The sequence below is a fragment of the Pongo pygmaeus genome, chromosome 1, assembly GCF_028885625.2.
Source record: "Pongo pygmaeus isolate AG05252 chromosome 1, NHGRI_mPonPyg2-v2.0_pri, whole genome shotgun sequence".
In the NCBI taxonomy this organism is placed as follows: domain Eukaryota; kingdom Metazoa; phylum Chordata; class Mammalia; order Primates; family Hominidae; genus Pongo; species Pongo pygmaeus.
The window spans coordinates 140588283-140610514 of record NC_072373.2 but is presented as its reverse complement, the minus strand read 5'-3'; the positions used below and the strand labels follow the sequence as shown (position 1 = coordinate 140610514).

Genomic DNA, 22232 nt, shown 5'->3' with positions numbered 1-22232 from the left:
GAGAAGAATCAAATAGGCGCAATAAAAAATGATAAAGGGGATATCACCACTGATCCCACAGAAATACAAACTACCATCAGAGAATACTACAAACAACTCTATGCAAATAAACTAGAAAATCTAGGAGAGGATAAATTCCTCAACACATACACCCTCCCAAGACTAAACTAGGAAGAAGCTGAATCTCTGAATAGACCAATAACAGGCTCTGAAATTGTGGCAATAATCAATAGCTTACCAACCAAAAAGAGTCCAGGACCAGATGGATTCACAGCCGAATTGTACCAGAGGTACAAGGAGGAACTGGTACCATTCCTTCTGAAACTATTCCAATCAATAGAAAAAGAGGGAATCCTCCCGAACTCATTTTATGAGGCCAGAATCACCCTGATACCAAAGCCAGGCAGAGACACAACCAAAAAAGAGAATTTTAGACCAATATCCTTGATGAACATTGATGCAAAAATCCTCAATAAAATACTGGCAAACCGAATCCAGCAACATATCAAAAAGCTTATCCACCATGATCAAGTGGGCTTCATCCCTGGGATGCAAGGCTGGTTCAAGAAATGCAAATCAATAGATATAATCCAGCATATAAACAGAACCAAAGACAAAAACCACATGATTATCTCAATAGATGCAGAAAAGGCCTTTGACAAAATTCAACAACCCTTCATGCTAAAAACTCTCAATAAATTAGGTATTGATGGGACGTATCTCAAAATAATAAGAGCTATCTATGATAAACCCACAGCCAATGTCATACTGAATGGGCAAAAACTGGAAGCATTCCCTTTGAAAACTGGCACAAGACAGGGATGCCCTCTCTCACCACTCCTATTCAACATAGTGTTGGAAGTTCTGGCCTGGGCACTTAGGCAGGAGAAGGAAATAAAGGGTATTCAATTAGGAAGAGAAGAAGTCAAATTGTCCCTGTTTGCAGATGACATGATTGTATATCTAGAAAACCCCATTATCTCAGCCCAAAATCTCCTTAAGCTGATAAGCAACTTCAGCAAAGTGTCAGGATACAAAATCAATGTACAAAAATCACAAGCATTCTTATACACCAATAACAGACAAAGAGAGAGCCAAATCATGAGTGAACTCTCATTCACAATTGCTTCAAACAGAATAAAATATCTAGGAATCCAACCTACAAGGGACATGAAGGACCTCTTAAGGGACAACTACAAACCACTGCTCAATGAAATAAAAGAGGATACAAAGAAATGGAAGAACATTCCATGCTCATGGGTAGGAAGAATCAATATCATGAAAATGGCCATACTGCCCAGGGTAATTTATAGATTCAATGCCATCTCCATCAAGCTACCAATGACTTTCTTCACAGAACTGGAAAAAACTACTTTAAAGTTCATATGGAACCAAAAAAGAGCCCGCATAACCAAGTCAGTCCTAAGCCAAAAGAACAAAGCTGGAGGCATCAGGCTACCTAACTTCAAACTATACTACAAGGCTACAGTAACCAAAACAGCATGGTACTGGTACCAAAACAGAGATATAGATCAATGGAACAGAACAGAGCCCTCAGAAATAACGCCGCATATCTACAACTATCTGAACTTTGACAAACCTGAGAAAAACAAGCAATGGGGAAAGCATTCCCTATTTAATAAATGGTGCTGGGAAAACTGGCTAGCCATATGTAGAAAGCTGAAACTGGATCCCTTCCTTACACCTTATACAAAAAATGAATTCGAGATGGATTAAAGACTTAAACATTAGACCTAAAACCATAAAAACCCTAGAAGAAAACCTAGGCATTACCATTCAGGACATAGGCATGGGCAACGACTTCATGTCTAAAACACCAAAAGCAATGGCAACAAAAGCCAAAATTGACAAATGGGATCTAATTAAACTAAAGAGCTTCTGCACAGCAAAAGAAACTACCATCAGAGTGAACAGGCAGCCTACCAAATGGGAGAAAATTTTCACAACCTACTCATCTGACAAAGTGCTAATATCTAGAATCCACAATGAACTCAAACAAATTTACAAGAAAAAAACAAACAACCCTATCAAAAAGTGGGCGAAGGATATGAACAGACACTTCTCAAAAGAAGACATTTATGCAGCCAAAAAACACATGAAAAAATGCTCACCATCACTGGCCATCAGAGAAATGCAAATCAAAACCACAATGAGATACCATCTCACACCAGTTAGAATGGCAATCATTAAAAAGTCGGGAAACAACAGGTGCTGGAGAGGATGTGGAGAAATAGGAACACTTTTACACTGTTGGTGGGACTGTAAACTAGTTCAACCATGGTGGAAGTCAGTATGGCAATTCCTCAGGGATCTAGAATTAGAAATACCATTTGACCCAGCCATCCCATTACTGGGTATATACCCAAAGGACTATAAATCATGCTGCTATAAAGACACATGCACACGTATGTTTATTGCGGCACTATTCACAATGGCAAAGACTTGGAACCAACCCAAATGTCCAACAATGATAGACTGGATTAAGAAAATGTGGCACATATACACCATGGAATAGTATGCAGCCATAAAAAATGATGAGTTCATGTCCTTTGTAGGGACATGGATGAAATTGGAAATCATCATTCTCAGTAAACTATCGCAAGGACAAAAAACCAAACACCGCATGTTCTCACTGATAGGTGGGAATTGAACAATAAGAACACATGGACACAGGAAGGGGAACATCACACTCTGGGGACTGTTGTGGGGTGGGGGGAGGGGGGAGGGATAGCATTAGGAGATATACCTAATGCTAAATGACGAGTTAATGGGTGCAGCACACCAGCATGGCACATGTATACACGTGTAACTAACCTGCACATTGTGCACATGTACCCTAGAACTTACAGTATAATAATAATTTTAAAAAAAAAAGAAAGAAACAGAAAGTAGAATAGGGATTGATGGTATGGAAGACAGAAGAAAGGGAAATTTTTGTTAAATAGCATAGCGTTTCAGTTTTACAAGATGAAAAGAGTTCTGGATATGGATATTGGTAATGGTGGCATAACCTTATGAGTGTACTCAATATCACTGAAATGTACACTTAAAAATGGTTAAGATGGTAAATTGTATGTTATATGTATTTACCACAGTTAAAAAATTGGATAAAAAAATCCTTGGAATATAGTAGATGCAGGTTCAAATCCTGCCTTCAGCATTTATTAGCTGAATTGACGCTAATAAAGTTACTTAATCTGAAAAAAAAAAAGCATTTATTTCATGTTAATTAACAGTTTATTGACCGCCCACTATCCCAAGGTACCATGTTAGGCTTTGGAGTACCAAAGCGGGGAAAAGACATACTCAAAAAATTTAGAGTCTAGTTAAGAAGCTTGCCTCAATTTCCTAATCACCTTTCTTCCATCAATCAAGGAAAGCATCTAGTAACTAATCACTCACTTCTCTAACCATACACATATATGTAGAAAAATGTATGGATTAGTCGTCCTTGTTTGAAAACAGTAGGTTCAGGAGGTTGCTATTGTTTGAATGTTTGTTCCCCCAAAACTCATATTAAAATTTGATCTCTAATGTTTGAGGTGGGGTCTAATGGGAGGTGTTTGGTACATGGAGATGATTCCCTCATAAAGAGATTAACGCCTTCCTTGCTGTTGGGGAGGTAAATGAGTTCTCACTCTTACTAGTTCCTGCAAGAGCCAATTGTTATAAACAACCTAGCACCTCCCTCCCCTCTCTCTTGCCTACTCTCTCACCATCTAATTTCTATATTCTGACTCCCCTTCACCTCTGCCATGAATGAAAGTAGCCTGAAGCCCTTACCAGAAGCTGAGCAGATGCTGGCACTATGCTTCCAGTAGAGCCTGCAGAACTGTGAGTTAAAGAAACTCATGTTACCCAGCCTCCGGTGTTCCTTTATCAAAAAAGAAATGGACTAAAACAAGGGCCTTAGAGACAAACTAATCAAAGCCTCTCATTTTAAAGATGAAAATTATAAATACAAAGCAGGTAAGTGCTTATTTGAGATTGTTATTACAGCTAATACTAATATGAGACTTATTATGTTCCCAGAACTGCCTTAACCACATTATATATTCGATCCTTACCACAATCTGTTCCTCAAGCAGCAAACTAAGGCACAGAGAAACTGAGTAACTTGACAAAGACCAAACAGTTCATAAGGACAAAGCCAAGATTTGAACCCAGTAGTTTTGCTTCAGAATCCAAGTTATGTTTAGGTAGCTATTTCTAAAGACAGGCATGAATTTTTGACACATGTTCATACACTGGCCTGTTATTTGATACTAATCATCATGGTTGTTTCCAGCATCTCCAAACCTAATATCTCATGATATTATGATACTTAAAAGTCACAAAACACACAAGTTGAAAAGAGTAGTGTGATTGCCAACGTGGATGAGGATGCTACCAGGAGGAGGAAATGAAGACATCCAAAGTCACGACAAATATATTTATAATAAGCTAACTTTGGCAAATATTGCCACTGGTATATTATTCCTTTGTCACCCCTAATCACCCCCATGTACTCCCTCCTATCTCCAAACCCTGGTCTTCTATATGTGTTTTCAATCAAGTAAGAACAAGTTAAGCTGTAAAACCTAAAGTGGATGGAGTTGGGGTTAAATCCTGGGATGACTGGAATATCCAAGATAGAGAAAACCTGTGTTTCAGAAGTCTCAGACCTCATTTCATTTCATACATTCACTCATCAATGAATAAATATTTATTCTGTGCCCACTTGGTAAAAAGCACAGACCCAGTTACTGGAAATACACCAGTCCATGTGATGAATTTGGCCTTTTCCCTCCTCACACACACAGTGTCGCAGCATTCCTCCAGAGGAGGTAAGAGATCTGCAGTTAAGCAACTGTCATCTTCCAACCTCGTGGACCTCTGAATGGTGCCTGAGCTGCAGGAGGTTTAACAGAGTGACTCAGCAAGGCGAGGGACTGCTAATAGATTATTAGTCACTCTTAGGTATACAGACCTTGGGGTAAGAAAATGTTGTTTAGAAATGGCTATAATACATTATTCGAGTTATTTGTATGAACTACAAACTAGTTTATAAGTAAAAATTGTTCGCTTTGTTATTGTATTTTGTTAGAGTGCACATATCCTTTTCGTCCTTGGGGACCCTGAATAGCAAAATATTATATCTGCTTATTGAATTGATAAACTAAGTAATTCCAGAAATTTTGGAAATTGAGTTCACTCAAAGACAAATATGAAACTGCAAAATTTCCACCACCCATATATCTATTTTCATCTTTTAGTATGAGTCCCCACTTCTTTCCTTGTAATCAAGCTACCATAACTTTCCCACCTATACTGAGGTCTTTGTCAGCCACCAAAATCTGTTCTGCTTACTAAAACAACAGGCTTCCTCTGAAGCCCTAAGTTCTTTAGTTCACTCAGCATGATGTTATATCTAAAAATGTTTTTCCCACTTTAACCCAATCTCTCCTTTATCAAGATAATAACTAATTAATTACCATTGTCCCTCAATTTTGTAATGAGGTAAAAAAAAAAAACATTATTTTCATACCCTTTATCATAACATAGCCAGGCTACATTCAGCTATTACGAAGCACATTTGAGTTATAGGTGTAAGTCTATATATCTTGTATATAGCTTGTGTTAGGGGATTTTACTGGACCCCCATATTTGCTCACATATCTGGCTACATATTTACCTACATATTTTACATTTTAAAAACTTCAAGCTTCTTATGAGCAAGTGTCCTATTGCCTTTATATGCTCCAGAAACAGAAATTTGATGGAGACAAAGAATTGGATAAAAAGAAGGATGCAGAGATAAGTTAGCAGAAGAAAAAGCAGATAATTGGAAGGTGTGTTTGCATTTAGGTGTATAAGATTCAGGGACAAGGCCAATGAGACTGGTGTTTTTAAACAGACTGAAAGTCTGGTTAGGTACAGTCTATCGATTCATCATATCCAACTCTCACATCCTTCTTAGAAATCTGCAGGGGCCGGGTGCAGTGGCTCACACCTGTAAATCCCAGCACTTTGGGAGGCAGACGCAGGTGGATCACAAGATCAGGAGTTCAAAACCAGCCTGGCCAAGATGGTGAAACCCCATCTCCACTAAAAATACAAAAATTAGCTGGACACAGTGGCAGGTGCCTGTAATCCCAGCTACTTAGGAGGCTGAGGCAGGAGAATTGCTTGAACCCAAGCTTCAGAGGTTGCAGTGAGCCAAGATCGTGCCACTGCCCTCCAGCTTGGGCGACAGAGTGAGACTCCATCTCAAAAAAAAAAAAAAAAAAAAAAAGAAAAAGGAAAGAAATCTGCAGGACTGTACGCTACAAGAGAGCAAAGGCCACATAAACCACACAGACTCATGTATCTCCCAAAACTCCTACAATGCTTTTCACATCGTAGGCATAGAATAAATATTTGTTGGATAGTAAATGAATAAATGAAACAAAATGAATTCTGAGAATTCTGAAACATCTTCTTATATAGTCCATGATAGATATAAAAAACACATTGAAAAAAGAAGCTCCTATCTAGACTATTAATGGCTTGCCCCAGGTCTCATGGCCAAAAGAGCCACCAGTTGAATCCAAGAGAAGACCCCATGTCCAGTGCTCTTTCTGGCATACATCTTTTCCTTTCTAGCTCTATAAAATTCTGAATCTTGTTCATTTATAACTTATTTTGAGTTTTTGCAAATTCTTAATAAGCCACAGACATATATCAGCTCCTACTCTTAGAGAATCAGTTTGAGAATGAAATCTAGTGTTCTATATGTATTATAATTAACAGATGGCTTTATATTAGGCTGAGAACGTAAAAGAAAAACCCTACAGCTGCTGAGAAAAAAAAGGGAAAATCAAGGTCTAGCTAGTGTCAGACCTGAGTTACTCCAAACCCAAGAAATGGATGCATCCAGTATGAGGAACCTCAGAAGCCAGCTGCTTTCATAGCACCAAGAAACCTCTGGCCCAGATTTCAACAGAGTTCAGGGAACACAGATTGAATCCTCCCAGGGATCCCTGCAAATATCTCAGTCACTAGCAGAACTCATGAGGGCTTTTTTTAGACCACTTCAAGGAGCAGAGGAGCACCAGTTCTGCTTTAATTGTGGACTTTCAGCCTGGCTTTCTTACAAATATTTTCTTGGAAGTCATTTCCTTTTTACAGATAGGAAAAGGACAAGAGTCAATAACTGCCTAGCTGCTCCATGGTGGATTCCCATACGTGACCCAGATGACAGCATATATTCTTTCTTTAAATGGGATGCATGGGAAATTTTCAAAGAAGTTTTTGGACAACTTCCCAGAAGACAGATCAACTGAGGATGTCAGGCATCCTGCTGCAGAATTGGTGTTTTTCCTAGGAGAAAGGTCTGGAAGGTCACCTTCATAGCACTTGTTTGATAAGGAAGGGGCATAGTATAGTTGAGGCAGAGTTGGCAGTCAGCACAGTGGGTAGTGATCAATTCTGTGTGAATTGATCCCCAATCATAGTCCCAATTTGAAATAGTCACAACTGGTTACCCTGTGTTCTTGCAGTCTGTGTTCTTATTCAGCCAGTCTTGCACAATTGCAGTTTGAATTTCTAGATCAAGCTACCTTAATCTGAACACATGGGCAATATCCAACTCACCCCATCTTCAGAATTCTCACCACTGAGCTCATTCTCCAGGGTCATTCTCAGAATTTGTCCCAGGCCCAAAGAAAACTCATTTTAAATCTCTGCAACATGTCAGAAAAACACGATGAACTGCTTAACCAAAAATAAATAACTAAACATTCCTCATCAACAACAATGTGCTCAATCATACACAGCTGAACCACTGCAATTCTGGCAAACTTCCTGAGAATGCAATTTTTTTTTTTTTTTTTGAGACAGAGTCTCGCTCTGTTGCCCAGGCTGGAGTGTAGTGGCACGATCTCTGCTCACTGAAAGCTCCAGCTCCCGGGTTCATGCCATTCTCCTGCCTCAGCCTCCCAAGTAGCTGGGACTACAGGTGCCCGCCGCCACACCCGGCTAATTTTTTGTATATTTTTTAGTAGAGACGGGGTTTCACCATGTTAGCCAGGATGGTCTTGATCTCCTGACCTCGTGATCCGCCTGCCTTGGCCCCTCAAAGTGCTGGGATTACAGGCATGAGCCACGGCGCCCAGCCAAGAATGCAAAATTATGGGTAGCCTTGATTCACAGACTTTGGTTCTTTTCTTCTGATCTGACACTTCATTAGAACAAACTCGATCCACGATGCTGAGACAAAATTTAAACACCATGGCCGGGCATGGTGGCTCACGCCTAAAATCGCAGCACTTTGGGAGGCTGAGGCAGGTGGATTGCTTGGGCTTAGGAGTTCGAGACCACCCTGGCCAACACGGCAAAACCCTGTCTCTACCAAAAATACAAAAATTAGCCAGGTGTGGTGGCAAGCGCCTGTGATCCCAGCTACCCGGGAGGCTGAGGTGGCAGGATCACTGGAGACCAGGAAGTTGAGGCTGCAGTGGGCCATGATTGTGCCACTACGCACTAGCCTGGGTGACAGAGCAAGACGCCATCTCAAAAAAAAAAAAAAAAAAAGTTAAAAATAAAATGTATATCATTAAAGAAACATTTTAATTTAGAATCCTGAAGGTAAACTTCCTCAGAACTCTGTTCAGTGTGATTCTCCCTCAGTCCTGCACCAACCTCAACTCCCCTGTAGGAGGCTGTGTTCTCTCTGGTTATGCCTTCCCCACCAGAGTACAGTATCTTTAAGAAGAGGAATTACTATATTTATCTTGGTATTCTCCCTCACCTCTGTCAGGTCCTCAGTGCTTTTTTTATGTGTTGTAGGCATTCAATGTTTACTTAATAGATATAAATTCAATGTTTAATACATTTATTTCTTTAAAGAAATAGAAGATTTTCATTCTCATAAAGTATTTTTCAAATATTGACTCGAAATAAACTTTAGTGTTGGATAAGATTGTCTTCCATTTATCATAACAATTTTCTCAAGAATCAGAGAAAACCAAACTCTTATCAAGGTGGCCAACATGGAGCATAGCTTAATGTTGATGACACTGAGAGATTTTCTTTAAATTTTGGTTGTTTTTCAGGGAATCAGCCCAGAAGACACCTGCCAAACCCAGGAGTTAGGTGGTTATTTCATGTGGGTCATGGAATTCAACCACAAGAAGACCAGGTTATAGTGATTGTTTCATTTTCTATTACTTGTGACTTTGCTTGTGTCACTGGATAGAGGAAATGGCCACACTTACTGTTCATTCTCATCCCCTTTATCACCTGAGTGTAAAGACCCTATTGAGATGTTGTAGAAACAGAATATTTTCATATTGGCTTCTTCACCAGATCCTCAGCTTGCCAAAAAGAGCCACGAGGCTGGATTGGTGATTTTAAGATAAAGTTCAGGGCCAATAAGGCAAAGGTAAAGGATGTAGTCCTTCTAAATCCTGCTCCTGTTTCAAAAGTTTAAGTTCCCTTCTCTCCATAATGCATTTTCTGACTACTTCCACCCATGTTATTCAATCTTCATTTCCTTTGAGCAGAAGATGCCCTTGATTGTTTTCCGTGTTCATCTAAGTTGTGGGCTGCTGGGGTCAGGGACCAAGTTTTATGCTTCTTTGGTATCACCCATGATGTCTAGCACACTGCTAGGCACAAAATAAGTGCTGTGAAACAAAAATGGAATCTCTGGACCCCAAACTCACTAAGCCAAAAGAAAAGCTAAGCTTGGGAACTGAGTCACTAAAAAAACTGCTTTCTGTTATTGGAAAAAACTACTTTAAAGTTCATATGGAACCAAAAAAGAGCCTGCATTCCTAAGCCAAAAGAACAAAGCTGGAGGCATCATGCTACCTGACTTCAAACTATACTACAAGGCTACAGTAACCAAAACAGCATGGTACTGGTACCAAAACAGAGATATACACCAATGGAACAGAACACAGCCCTCAGAAATAATGCCGCATATCTACAACCATCTGATCTTTGATAAACTTGACAAAAACAAGAAATGGGGGGAAACAATTCCCTATTTCATAAATGGTGCTGGGAAAACTGGCTAGCCATATGTAGAAAGCTGAAACTGGATCCCTTCCTTGCACATTATACAAAAATTAACTCAAGATGGATTGAAGACTTAAATGTTAGACCTAAAACCACAAAAACCCTAGAAGAAAACCTAGGCAATACCATTCAGGACATAGGCATGGGCAAGGACTTCATGTCTAAAACACCAAAAGCAATGGCAACAAAAGCCAAAATTGACAAATGGGATCTAATTAAACTAAAGAGCTTCTGCACAGCAAAAGAAACTACCATCAGAGTGAACAGGCAACCTACAGATTGGCAGAAAATTTTTGCAATCTACTCATCTGACAAAGGGCTAATATCCAGAATCTACAATGAACTCAAATTTACAAGAAAAAAACAAACAACCCTATGAAAAAGTGGGCAAAGGATATGAACAGACACTTCTCAAAAGAAGACATTTATGCAGCCAAAAGACACATGAAAAAATGCTCATCATCACTGGCCATCAGAGAAATGCAAATCAAAACCACAGTGAGATACCATCTCACACCAGTTAGAATGGCGCTCATTAAAAAGTCAGGAAACAACAGGTGCTGGAGAGGATGTGGAGAAATAGGAACACTTATACACTGTTGGTGGGATTGTAAACTAGTTCAACCATTGTGGAAGTCAGTGTGGCGATTCCTCAAGGATCTAGAACTAGAAATACCATTTGACCCAGCCATCCCATTACTGGGTATACACCCAAAGGATTATAAATCATGCCTCTATAAAGACACATGCACACATATGTTTACTGTGGCACTATTCACAGTAGCAAAGACTTGGAACCAACCCAAATGTCCAACAATGATAGACTGGATTAACAAAATGTGGCACATATACACCATGGAATACTATGCAGCCATAAAAAAGGATGAGTTCATGTCCTTTGTAGGGACATGGATGAAGCTGGAAACCATCATTCTCAGCAAACTATAGCAAGGACAAAAAACCAAACACCGCATGTTCTCACTCATAGGTGGGACTTGAACAATGAGAACACATGGACACAGGAAGGGGGACATCACACACAGGGGCCTGTTGTGGGGTGGGGGGAGGGGGAAGGGATAGCATTTGGAGATATACCTAATGTTAAATGACAAGTTACTGGGTGCAGCACACCAACATGGCACATGTATACATATATAACTAACCTGCACGTTGTGCACATGTACCCTGAAACTTACAGTATAATAAATTAACAATAAAAAAATAAAAAAATAAAAAAAAAACTGCCTTCTGTTGTTACCAGGTAGCTGCAACAACAGAAGGCCACATATCTCCCCAGACAGCCTCCCTCACAAATTGCTTACAGTGAAATGCCTTATGGGTCCCTAAATCCTTCAGAATGCATATCCTTCCTATAAATGAGCCCTAAAACACAGTTCTGTTGAATCTCACTCTGACAATAACAGCTCATCTTCATATGTATGGTATAAGGACAAGACTGGAAATCATCCCTCTGCCCACCCCAAGACAAATTCATAATTGACTTTCCCCCTATTTTCACATTTATCTTATGTAAAATGTAGATTTACTGAGCATGAGAGGAACACATAATCACTATTCCTCTACCCACTCTTCACACGCAAAATGTGAATTCACTGGGCACTAATCAAAGCCTCACAAGAATGTAACTTCTTCCCTCATTGCCTACCTTCCCATTTCCCTTTTTTTTCTTTCTTTTCTCCTTCCCCTCCTGCTGACTCTTTCCCCTTTAAATACTGAAGTCCTCAAAAATTCTCTTTGCAAAAGACACAGATCACAGATGTTCCTGTATTTGTGCTTTCTCCTGGGGAATGTCCTTAACCTTGGCAAAATAAACCTCTAAAATGAGTGAGACCTGCCTGTCATTTTTTTGGTGCTTAAAATCCATGACGGAATTTTTAACCACTATTTTAGACTTGGGTAAATCTGGCTGTGAAAGTAGTGACAGAGTCTTTTAGAATTTTCTTCTACCAAAAATAATTAATCAGAAAGTCCCTGAGAGAATTTCAGATACTCCTGTAAGGATCAAACCTAAATTTAAATTAGACTTGTAGATCTGTGCATGCCCAGTGTCTCACACATATAAACTCAATAAAAATTTATTGAATGACCAAGTGAAGAAATGTTCTTTCAGCTTTTCCTTCAAGACTCAGAAAAAAGATATCTGCAATTCCAGGATGGACTGAGTGAACAAGAAAAGAACAGATCAGTGACACGAAGACTGCCTTCTTTTTCCCTTTCAGGGTGACTCAAATTGTAGTCCTCATCTGAACAGTCTGAGACACAACTCTTGTCTCATATTAACTCGATATTGTATTTGCTATACTCCCATTTACACAAACTGCTCAGATGCCCCAAATGCTGAGTCTGTTCGTCTTCATTCTATTCCTCTGGGAGATGCCGGTACAAACTTGTTTTTTCTTTCTTTTTTTAAATGGAGATGTGATCACCATAGCAACTAAAAGATATAAATCTTGCCTAATTGAATCAGTGTGCTCAAGATAATAGCCAGGGCAGAGACTGAGTTAAAACTGGGGTGAGAGTGAGAGTGGGGAAATGGATGAGGATGATAAAAATATTTATGTCCCTAGAATTTCTGGGTTTGGATTAATTCTGTTTCGTAAGGAATACTGTTGGCCTTCAAATGCAGTGCCACTTGGGAGAGAAGCAAGAGCGCAGTAGTTGAGGTGTCTCTGCAGTTGATTCGCAGTGAAAGGCAGGTTATGAGTACAGGGACAGCCCCTCGGCCATGTGGTCCCCTCCTTATCCTGAGGATAAGGACATTTGAGAGAAGCCAATGGTATTGGAGGGCCAGAATCGAACTTAAGCCGCTTAGTAACTGTAAACCCTCCCTCACAGGGGCTGGGCCCTACAACCTTTCTAAGCAGGGTAAAGAAAGGTAAGGGGACTTCCTTTTCGAAGAGGAGGTTCCCGCGTCCTGCACCCGACCCTTCCCTCAGGGCCTAACATGCGTTATATAAATGCTAAGTTACTCAGGGGCGCACACGTGAGAAGGCTGGGGCCCGACACACGCGGTGTACTGCCGAAGTCACCGGTGTGGCGCGCCTGGGGGACACACCGAAGCCCCTTTCCCTCCCGCCTCTGGAAAGCAGTCCCCGCTCTTTCCAGCTGCTCCGCGGGGCGTGTGGCTGTGCGCTGCCTCCTGCGGACCCCAGGCTGTGTGAGGGGGCAGCGATGGCCACATGGCGCGCTCGGGCAGATGGCAGCTGCGCTTTGTTTCCAGCAGCGATAGGTGAGTCACCGGCTCCCGCAGCTCCAGAGCTGGGCAAACACTCAGGCCCAGGCAGCTGAAAAATTCACAGCAGGAGCAGCTACCGAAGCGGCTGCAGCCTCCTCCTCCTCTTCCTCCTCCTCCTCCTCCGCCACTGCTACCGCCACCACCGTGGTAGCCGCCTCCGCGCCCTGCCTCCGCCCCGTCCCCTCCTCCTCCACCCGCGAACTTAGTCAGCGGTTCGCGCCGCCGCGCGCCCATTGGCCGGCGGAACGCGCCGCGTCACAATGGAGCCGATCGGAGGCGGCGAGCCGGGCAGCGCCGGCGAGCCGGGCAGCGCCAGGGCTTCCCGCTGAGCCCGCAGCCTCCGGCAGCCGGGAAAGTGCGGGCGCGGGGCCGCACCCTGCGCGCCCGGAGCTGCCCAGGAGTACGCCGCGGGGAGAGCGGGCGCCCGGGGCAGGAGTCACGCAGGTAAGTCGGAGCGTGACACCCCGGTTCCAGGAAGGGGAGCCGCGCCGACCGAGGTGGTGGAGGAGGAGGACCGGGTACGGGGACGCAGCAGGTGGGGCTGGCCGAGCAGGTGCGGTTACCTGTTCACGCCTCACCTGCGAGCCAGGCTGCGGGCTCGTAGCCCGGCTGCAGAGACGAGTAGCCGCTTCGCTCTGCTGTTTGCCTTCGGGAGAGACGGAGTCCCACGCTGAGAGGACCTCTCCTGTGTGCTGGGGTCATTTGGAGCAAGAGGAGTGGGCGGTCGCGCCGAGACGGTCCCGTCTCTCTCCCCCGGGAGTCTCGGCGTTGCACCTGAGCGTGAGTCCTCGGGGCGGGGCGGGAAAGGGGTTCCGCTTTCCCAGGCTGGCGTCTCGCTCCAGATGAGCGCAACTCCCCTGAGAGTGCCCCCATTTGGTCGCTCTGTTTTGCCCCCTGCACTGGCGCTGTTGGGAACTATTTTATGCTCTTGGGAACTATTTGATGCTCTTGGTTACGCGTTGTTTGCATATAATTTGGTGGTGGTGTTTGGCGTTGATTTGTTTGAGAAAGAAGGGGCAAGCGTTACCACTTTAAAAAGAAGACTGAAGAGTTTCCCCTGAGCTTAGTTGAGCAGGTGCTGAGAGGTCAGAAGGGAGGAGGCTCAGTATTGGCTCATTAATCTGTGTCCTCAACTGACTTCCTAAAGTCCATAGATTGCCTTTAGTTAGATGACATTTGTGGAAAACTTTTTTTTTCTTTGTGGTCAAAAAGACACCCCTCTAAAAGAACAAAACCGACATGTGAACTTCCTTGAATAAATTCACTTCGCCTAAAGACTTCAAACAAGCAAACAAAAAAACACTCCACTGGTAAAAGATAACAGTAGGAACATTTTAAATTGTAAATATATAGCCAAATTAAAACAGGCAGTTTGTTCAGCGTATATTAAGAAGACATTACATAGCATGATTTTTATTAAAAGACAACCTATTTGCAAATGATATAGTAGTCTTTGCAGAACAAATCTAAAATCTAAAAACAAATTTATCTTTATCAGATGGTTCTGTCCCCTAAACCTAGGTGTAGGAGTGAGGATGGAAAAGAAGTCAAACTGCAGTGTAATTTTTTAAACAATTCCAGTACCCTCTATGTGTACAGGCTACACCTCCTGAGAACCCCAAATGCTCTTTGTTTTGTTTCTTTGCTTGTTTGTTTTGTTTTGAGACAGAGTCTCTCTCTGTCGCCCAGGCTGGAGTGCAGTAGTGCGATCTCGGCTCACTGCAACCTCCACCTCCTGGGTTCAAGTGATTCTCCTGCCTCTGCCTCCCGAGTAGCGGGGACTACAGGGGCCCGCCACCACGCCCGGCTAATTTTTATATTTTTAGTGGTGGCGGGGTTTCACCATGTTGGCCAGGCTGGTCTCAAACTCGTGATCTCAAATGATCCACTCACCTCGGCCTCCCAAAGTGCTGGGATTACAGATGTGACCCCAAATGCTCTCTGAATTGTGGGTGCTGGGGTGACTTTCTTTTTCTCCTGGCTTTCCTTGTCAGCAGCTCTACTCAGAGAATATAAAGTGACAGCCAACCCCCCAGGTAATTGGGCCTGTGTAATTTTAGAATATAAGCCCTAACATGTCTGATATTTCTGTAAGCTAAAAAGAGGTCTCTTGAATGGGAGTGATGTTGTCATTGAGTGCACCCTTGGATCATGGGACTTTCCTTATACTTAGTATCCCCAAAAACATTTTTAAATCTGCATGTTGGAATTAAGTTTACCATTCTTTGAAATGTGTTCTCTTTTTCCTCAATTGGTAAGGTGTTCTAACATGTTCAGCCTATTATGAATCTTTTCACATTTTGAATGATTTCATTTGACTAGTTGAGATTTGCTTTTTTAAACCTCTTCTCTACCACTATCACCATTTCCCATTGCTATTTTAATTCTCAGAATCCTCAGAGTGAAAACACCAACAGTAATTAAAATGAAAAGGGGCTTAATAAAACTTAAAAGATGCTAAGCCCTCCAAGTTTTTTAGACTAATCTATGTATTTTCCTGCAGTGGCCTGAAATTTGTTATTTTTTGTTGTTTTCTGAAGTTTAAGGGGAAAAATATTTTACAATTTAGAACATCCTTGCTTTAGCCAATGTTTTTCTTATGAACAAGGGAACAAGGGTTTTTGTTTTTATATTTTAGTTTTCAAATTCTTCTAATAGTACCTGAGTATTTTATGTTTTCTGGACTTTTTACTATTCATAGCCTGTTTAACCTAATCCCGGATTTTTGTTTGGTGTCTCTAAGGTTGAATTCTCTAATTTTACTCTTATTTCTCCTTCCCAGCATCCTTCTACCACACACTGATATTATTAGAAATGAATGCATTCTGATTCTGTCATGTTATTACACACTTGGTGATATGATTTGCATTGCCTTGCATGGAGCAGGTTCCCCACTGCTGTCCTGACTCCCAGAGCACTTGGGTACGTCAGCAAACAGTTCAGACCTGTGACCATTCAAGAGGAATTTGGGAGGCCCAGTTATAGTGTAGAATTTATTTAACCATTTGTAAAATACCTTCTAATTTGTGTCATATCTGTTTTCATATTGCTGACTTTTATTGCTATTGCCTACTTTCATTTTATTCCCCATCTGTATTTTCTAAACTTCCTACATGCCTTTATTATGACTTAATTTCTCTGGTGTTTAAAATAATGCCTTTGGCAGACATAATAACCTATTTTTTTTTTCTGATCATTAAGATTGATCTTAAGTAAAATTAGGCCTAGCTCCAATCACTGATCTCTCTCCTAAGTTCTTATCACTGTGGTTCATTTAGAAATTGAACAAAGGGTAACAATAAACTCCCTGTTCTATGACTGCCTTTCCTTTAGGATTCTACTCAATTGCAACACAATTTACATTTACTCCTTCAGTGCTGCTGTGAACCTGAATAAAGGAAATGAATAAAAATGAGTTGTCAGGGCTTCAACCTTGACCTTTCCTTTTTGCCTTTTTGACTTTTTTGCTGTTTTTGATATGGGTCATGTGATTCTGCTTGTTTCTTTCTAGACTGTATATATTTAAACTTCATCTCTTGCTTTTTTAAAATTTCAGAATCCCTTTAAATTCTTTCTTCTCATATGTCATCCTGTGACCATTTCCAGGGCTCCGTTCTGCAATGCCTATTCTTCAACTAACAAGCACAGCATATTTCACAGACGCTGCCAGCTGCACAGCTTCTATTTCTCTTCTGTATCCAGCTCCATGCAGGTGACTGAGATCTTCCTCTGCTCATCTCTCATGGAGACCACATTCTTTATTGTTGAGTAGCATATTCCTTTTGATTCCTTCTCAGGTAGCAGATTTAAGAGCATATTCGAACCTTCCTTATTTTCTTCTGTCAAATTCCTTTTCAGCATTTTGAAACTTTTCTTTTTTCAAAATCTCTTGCAAATTACAAGCAAGAGTTCTTCAAGGTTTTACCTAAGAGAACAAACTTCGCAGACTGACAGGCCTGATTCTGACCTCTGTGCCATCATTTTGGATGAGTTGTGGGTTAGTTAAAATTAGTTGCCAGCTACAGAGACTGCAAAGAACAGTGGCTTAGTCAAAATGATGCTTGCTTCTCTTTCACATTAAACAAACTTGCAGAGAGGCAATCTATGGCTGGTATGATGGTTCTACAGTCTTCTGAGAACTAGGCTGATTTTACCTTTTGGATTATCTACCGTATATAAGATGAGGCCCTCGGCTTCATTATCCCAAGATGGAGCTTCAGCCATCACCCCCAAGTTCCAAGTAGCAGAAAGGAGGAAAGAAGGAAAAAGGAAGGAGGGGAAGGGCAAGAGCCCATGGTCTCTGAAGAAAATTCCTGGATGCTGTCGTATACTTCTTGTTATATGTCATTGCCTAGAACTTAGTAACATGATCTCAGGTAGCTGGAATAAAGACTGGGAAATACTATCTTTATTCCAGACAGTCTTATTCCTAGCTAAATAAAAAAAAGTGAGAGGCTCAAATCCTTAGAAAAAAGTGGGGAATTTTGGAGGTATCCAAACACCATAGCTATCCTAAACCTCTTTTTTCTTGACTAGTATTGTCTTTTTCATAGGAGTCTTAGGATTAAAATAAATGTTATACATTAACATATCTAATATAGTATCTGGCGTAAAACATGCTTTCAGTAAATGCTGTTTATATTCCTCCTTATTTCTTTTCCTTTAATTGTCCAGTTTCCCTGCTACAACATCCCTGGCCCCCAAATCCTATTAATATTTTAAATACTTGGGCATTTACCCCACTTGGTGTTACCAGACTGCTGTGTTGTACCTTGTCATGGAAGGAGATGAGGTTTTTGAGTGTCAGGGAGCAAGACATTATTACTCAATGTCAGCATTTATTCTTAGCCTAAAAACATGGCCTGTGAAATCAAATAGATCTGGACACATCCTCCCTCAGTATGCAACCATAGTCTCTCTCTCTCTCTCTCTGTTATTTTACCTGTAAACTGGATAATAACTGACCGTTAGGATTGAAAGAAAAAAAGTATATAAAGTGCTTAATACTGTCCTCAGTAAAGTGGTAGCTTTTCTTTTTTAATTTGGCCTAACTTGTGTGAGCCTTTTCAAAAATCAGTACTTATTCTGTTTTTTAGAAAGTTATAAAATTATCAGTTTATCACCCAAGTGACAGCAAAATTTTTTCCATATATTTTGTTATAAAATAACAAAATATGGAATGGTTAATGATACAGAATAGTTAAGCCTTAACCTTCCTCAGCCTTTAATTATTTTTGGCTGATCCACTCTCAGAAGCTAAACATTACCACCATTTAATATATTTCACAGTATTTTTTTTTCAGTAGCTATTAAGCATCTAGTTTGTGCCAGGCACTGTACTATGTTCTGGGGATGCAATGATGATGAGCAAAAATGCACATGGTCCCCACCCTCATGGAGATCTGGGACCATACTGGGGAGGACAGGTGAATCACTCACTCACTGCAAACAGATGAGAAGTTGTCACTGTGAGGTTGCTATAAAGGAGATATGGGTCAGGCATGGTGGCTCATGCCTGTAATCCCAGCACTTTGGGAGGCTGAGGTGGGTGGATCACCTGAGGTCAGGAGTTCGAGACCATCCTGGCTAACACAGTGAAAGCCCGTCTCTACAAAAAATACCAAAAAAAAAAAAAAAAATTAGCCGGGCATAATGGTGGGTGCCTGTAGTCCCAGCTACTCGGGAGGCTGAGGCAGGAGAATGGCGTGAACCCAGGAGGCGGAGCTTGCGGTGAGCCGAGATTGTGCCACTGCACTCCAGCCTGGGCGACAGAGCAAGACTCCGTCTCCAAAAATAAATAAATAAATAAAATAAGAGTATATAATAATATAACTTCTCAATGTGACACTCAGGAATAATCTAATTCTTTTACAGTTTATTTGGGCTATATTAGCAAACTTTAAATACAGATGCTGTCTTGATACAACAAGCAGATGCATCTGAGACAGGGCACTGTAAAGTAGGATATTTTTGAAGAGGGTCAGAGGGTTGATCTGCATCATCCTTAGCAAATGGAATTTGAAACCATGTGGCTGAATGAAGAAAAACTGTTGGCAAAAAATCAGTAGCCCATAAAGCAGCAATGGAAAATGACCACAGGATGGGAAGTATGAGCAGTGTGTTTCAGAGGGTTGGGTGACTGGACTGTGCATAGGATGGCCTTCTCAAAGAGAGTGGACAACCCCAACGGCCAGTCCCTCCATACCTTTCCATTTTGCACAGACAGGAACCAGCATGGCAGGGGGTGCTATTGACAGGTGCATTAGGAGGTACCGTTTCTCCTTGCTGTGTCCTGCTGAGCTATTAGGGGAGTTTGTGGGGGAACGATGCCTCTCTAATCCCTGTAACAGCCTTGGAGGATGGCAGGGAACACTCTACTTCCATACATCTTCCATGTATTGTGGTACCTCCCACGTATTGTGGTACCTCCCACGTATTGTGGTACCTCCCACGTATTGTGGTGCCTCCCACGTATTGTGGTGCCTCCCACGTATTGTGGTACCTCCCACGTATTGTGGTACCTTCCACGTATTGTGGTATGGCGTGACTGAGCCTTGGGGGTTGAGCCATCAACCATTGCACTGCAGAATGTTTCTTGCTGTGAGTGGACAAACTTAAGATAAATTCTGTTCATCTAAAGATTTTAAGTTCATTTCTTTTAACAAAACTGAGTTTATTCCTGGCCCTATTTCAATGCTAAAATAAGTAGTCCTAAACTAAGCAATGACTTGTCTTTCAGAAGCATTTGTGGATCATGTAGGGAAGTTTAAATTTTTCCCTGAAGGTTTGATAATTTGAGTCTGTGAAACAAAGTGATAATAGCTTCACAGGAAAAAAAGGCTGATAAATTTTATTATGTGCACATGTATGCACAGGAGTCATATAAAATATTTTAAAAACTCAAAGAAATGGCCAGATGGTTAATGCTTATATACCGTCTTGAGGTAACAGAAAGAACAGGGGCTGAGAGCACGGCCAAAAACAGGTAATGGTGGTAAATCGGGTTATGGTGGCAAGACAGGTTATGGGAAGGAGAGAAGAGGAGGCCTGGCTAGCAAAGGTGGTCTTGTTATCTAGATGATCGTCTCTGGTAGCAGCCCTCAGATAGAATAGATGGTAAATGTTTCTTTCAGACCTTTAAAACTGTCAGACTCTCAGTTAATCTTTCCTAGATCCAGACAGACAAGGTGGGGCCTCAGAGAAAGCCTGGCTGCATCAATGCAGATACTCTACAGACACAAATCTCCTGAACAAATGACAGCTTTACAGGCCTACTTCTGTTTTGCCCTCCGAACAGCCATCTCAAAATATGTCAAAGAAGTATATTTTGGGGTGCAATATTTTGGTTTCCTTCAATCATAATGCAGTTTCTCAGAGGCCCAGTGTTGTGCGTGGTGGTCAGGTTCGCAGGCAATCCCAAGAGAGTTTATGCTGGCCAGTGGTGCCCTAAGGTGCCACAGTCTTTCACCCTCCCTCTTCCTGGAATGCCCTTGTAACTTGGACTTCCTGCTTCAGATTTGCCTGGGTATTTGCAATTCCTCCCTCAGTGGCACACCAAGCTCCTTCCTACCTCAGGGGCTTCTCAGTTGCTGTTCTTTCTGCCCAGAATGCTCTTCCCTTATAAATTTCCATGACTACTTTCTGCTCAAGAGTCAGCTCAAATGTGACTCAGAAATACGTTCCCTGGCCACCTTAGGTAAAGTACCCATACCCCCTACCCATGTTCCCGTCACAGTCTTTCAAACCTTGGTTTATTGTTTGCTTGCTTGTTTATGCTCTATTCCCCTCACCCCCACCAGAATATAAGTTCTGTGAAAGCAAGAACTTTGTCTCCCTTGTTTAACTGCTCTTAAGCCTGGTGTGTAGTAAACGTGCCAAAACTGCTGTGTGTGATAGTGGGTGAATAATATTACCTCATTGATATAGTTTGGTTGTGTCCCCACCCAAATCTCATCTTGAATTGTAGTTCACATAATCCCCATGTGTTGTGGAAGGGACTGGGTGGAGATAATTGAATCATGGGGGCAGTTTCCCCCATCCTGTTCTTGTGATTGTGAGCTAGTTCTCACAAGATCTGATGGTTTTATAAGGGGCTTCCCCCTTCACTGGGCACTCATTCTGTCTCCTGGCGCCCTGTGAAGAGATGCCTTCCATCATGATTGTAAGTTTCCTGAGGCCCACGCAAAGCCATGCAGAACTGTGAGTCATTTAAACCTCTTTCCTTTATAAATTACCCAGTCTTGAGTATGTCTTCGTTAGTGTGAGAATGGACTAATACACCAATTAGTCATAAAATGGTGTCCATGCCACCTACCTCACAGAACAAATGAGGGCCTGGAATTAGTGGATTGAAGATACTTTCCTCAGAATTTGCTGTTCACCTGTAGATTCTGTATTTTTGCCAACAGCAATACTATTTACCCAGTTATGTATCCTAAGCTTCTTGGAACTCACTCTGGGCTTCTCCTTGCTTTATTCTCCCTACAGTCCTCTTAAAGGATTGGTAACCAATTTGTCTAGAGTCTATAGCCTTCAGATCCTTCTATCACTGCCCTCCCTTTACAGCCCCTTTCCTGCCGTGAGTCTTCCAGAAACACTGCCAGTTATCTTCTAACTGATAATGATTTTGTAGTCTTGAGCATAGTCTATCTGCCAGCGTCACCTACAAATTTATTGTCCACACTGCAGAAAGTAATCTTTCTAAAAGACAAATCTCATCCCATAATTGCCTGGGTTTAATAACCCTTTAATGGCTCCCTATGCCCCAGGATTAAGTCCAAACACCATGGTGTGGCATGTGAGAAAGTCTTCGTCTGGCTTCTGCAGCTCTTCAGCTTCATCTCTTGCCACTCTGTCATCTCTGTGTCCCCAGTGCATGTACCATGGACACAGTGTGCCGTCACACCCTCAT

The 22232-nt window shown here is 41.7% G+C and overlaps 1 protein-coding gene and 1 long non-coding RNA gene across 2 annotated transcripts in view; one reads left to right on the top strand and one right to left on the bottom strand.

The window, feature by feature from the left end:
• The window catches only part of LOC134738332 (uncharacterized), a 58752-nt gene extending 44549 nt beyond the window's left edge, over nucleotides 1–14203 (bottom strand). Inside the window, exon 1 of the long non-coding RNA XR_010124003.1 lies at nucleotides 13900–14203. This is a non-coding gene — a long non-coding RNA (uncharacterized LOC134738332). The remainder of the gene's footprint in view (nucleotides 1–13899) is intronic.
• LOC129031185 (uncharacterized) overlaps nucleotides 13651–22232 on the top strand; it is a 56644-nt gene continuing 48062 nt past the window's right edge. Inside the window, exon 1 of the mRNA XM_063652918.1 lies at nucleotides 13651–13765. The gene's annotated coding sequence lies outside the window, so the exon portion shown is untranslated. The remainder of the gene's footprint in view (nucleotides 13766–22232) is intronic.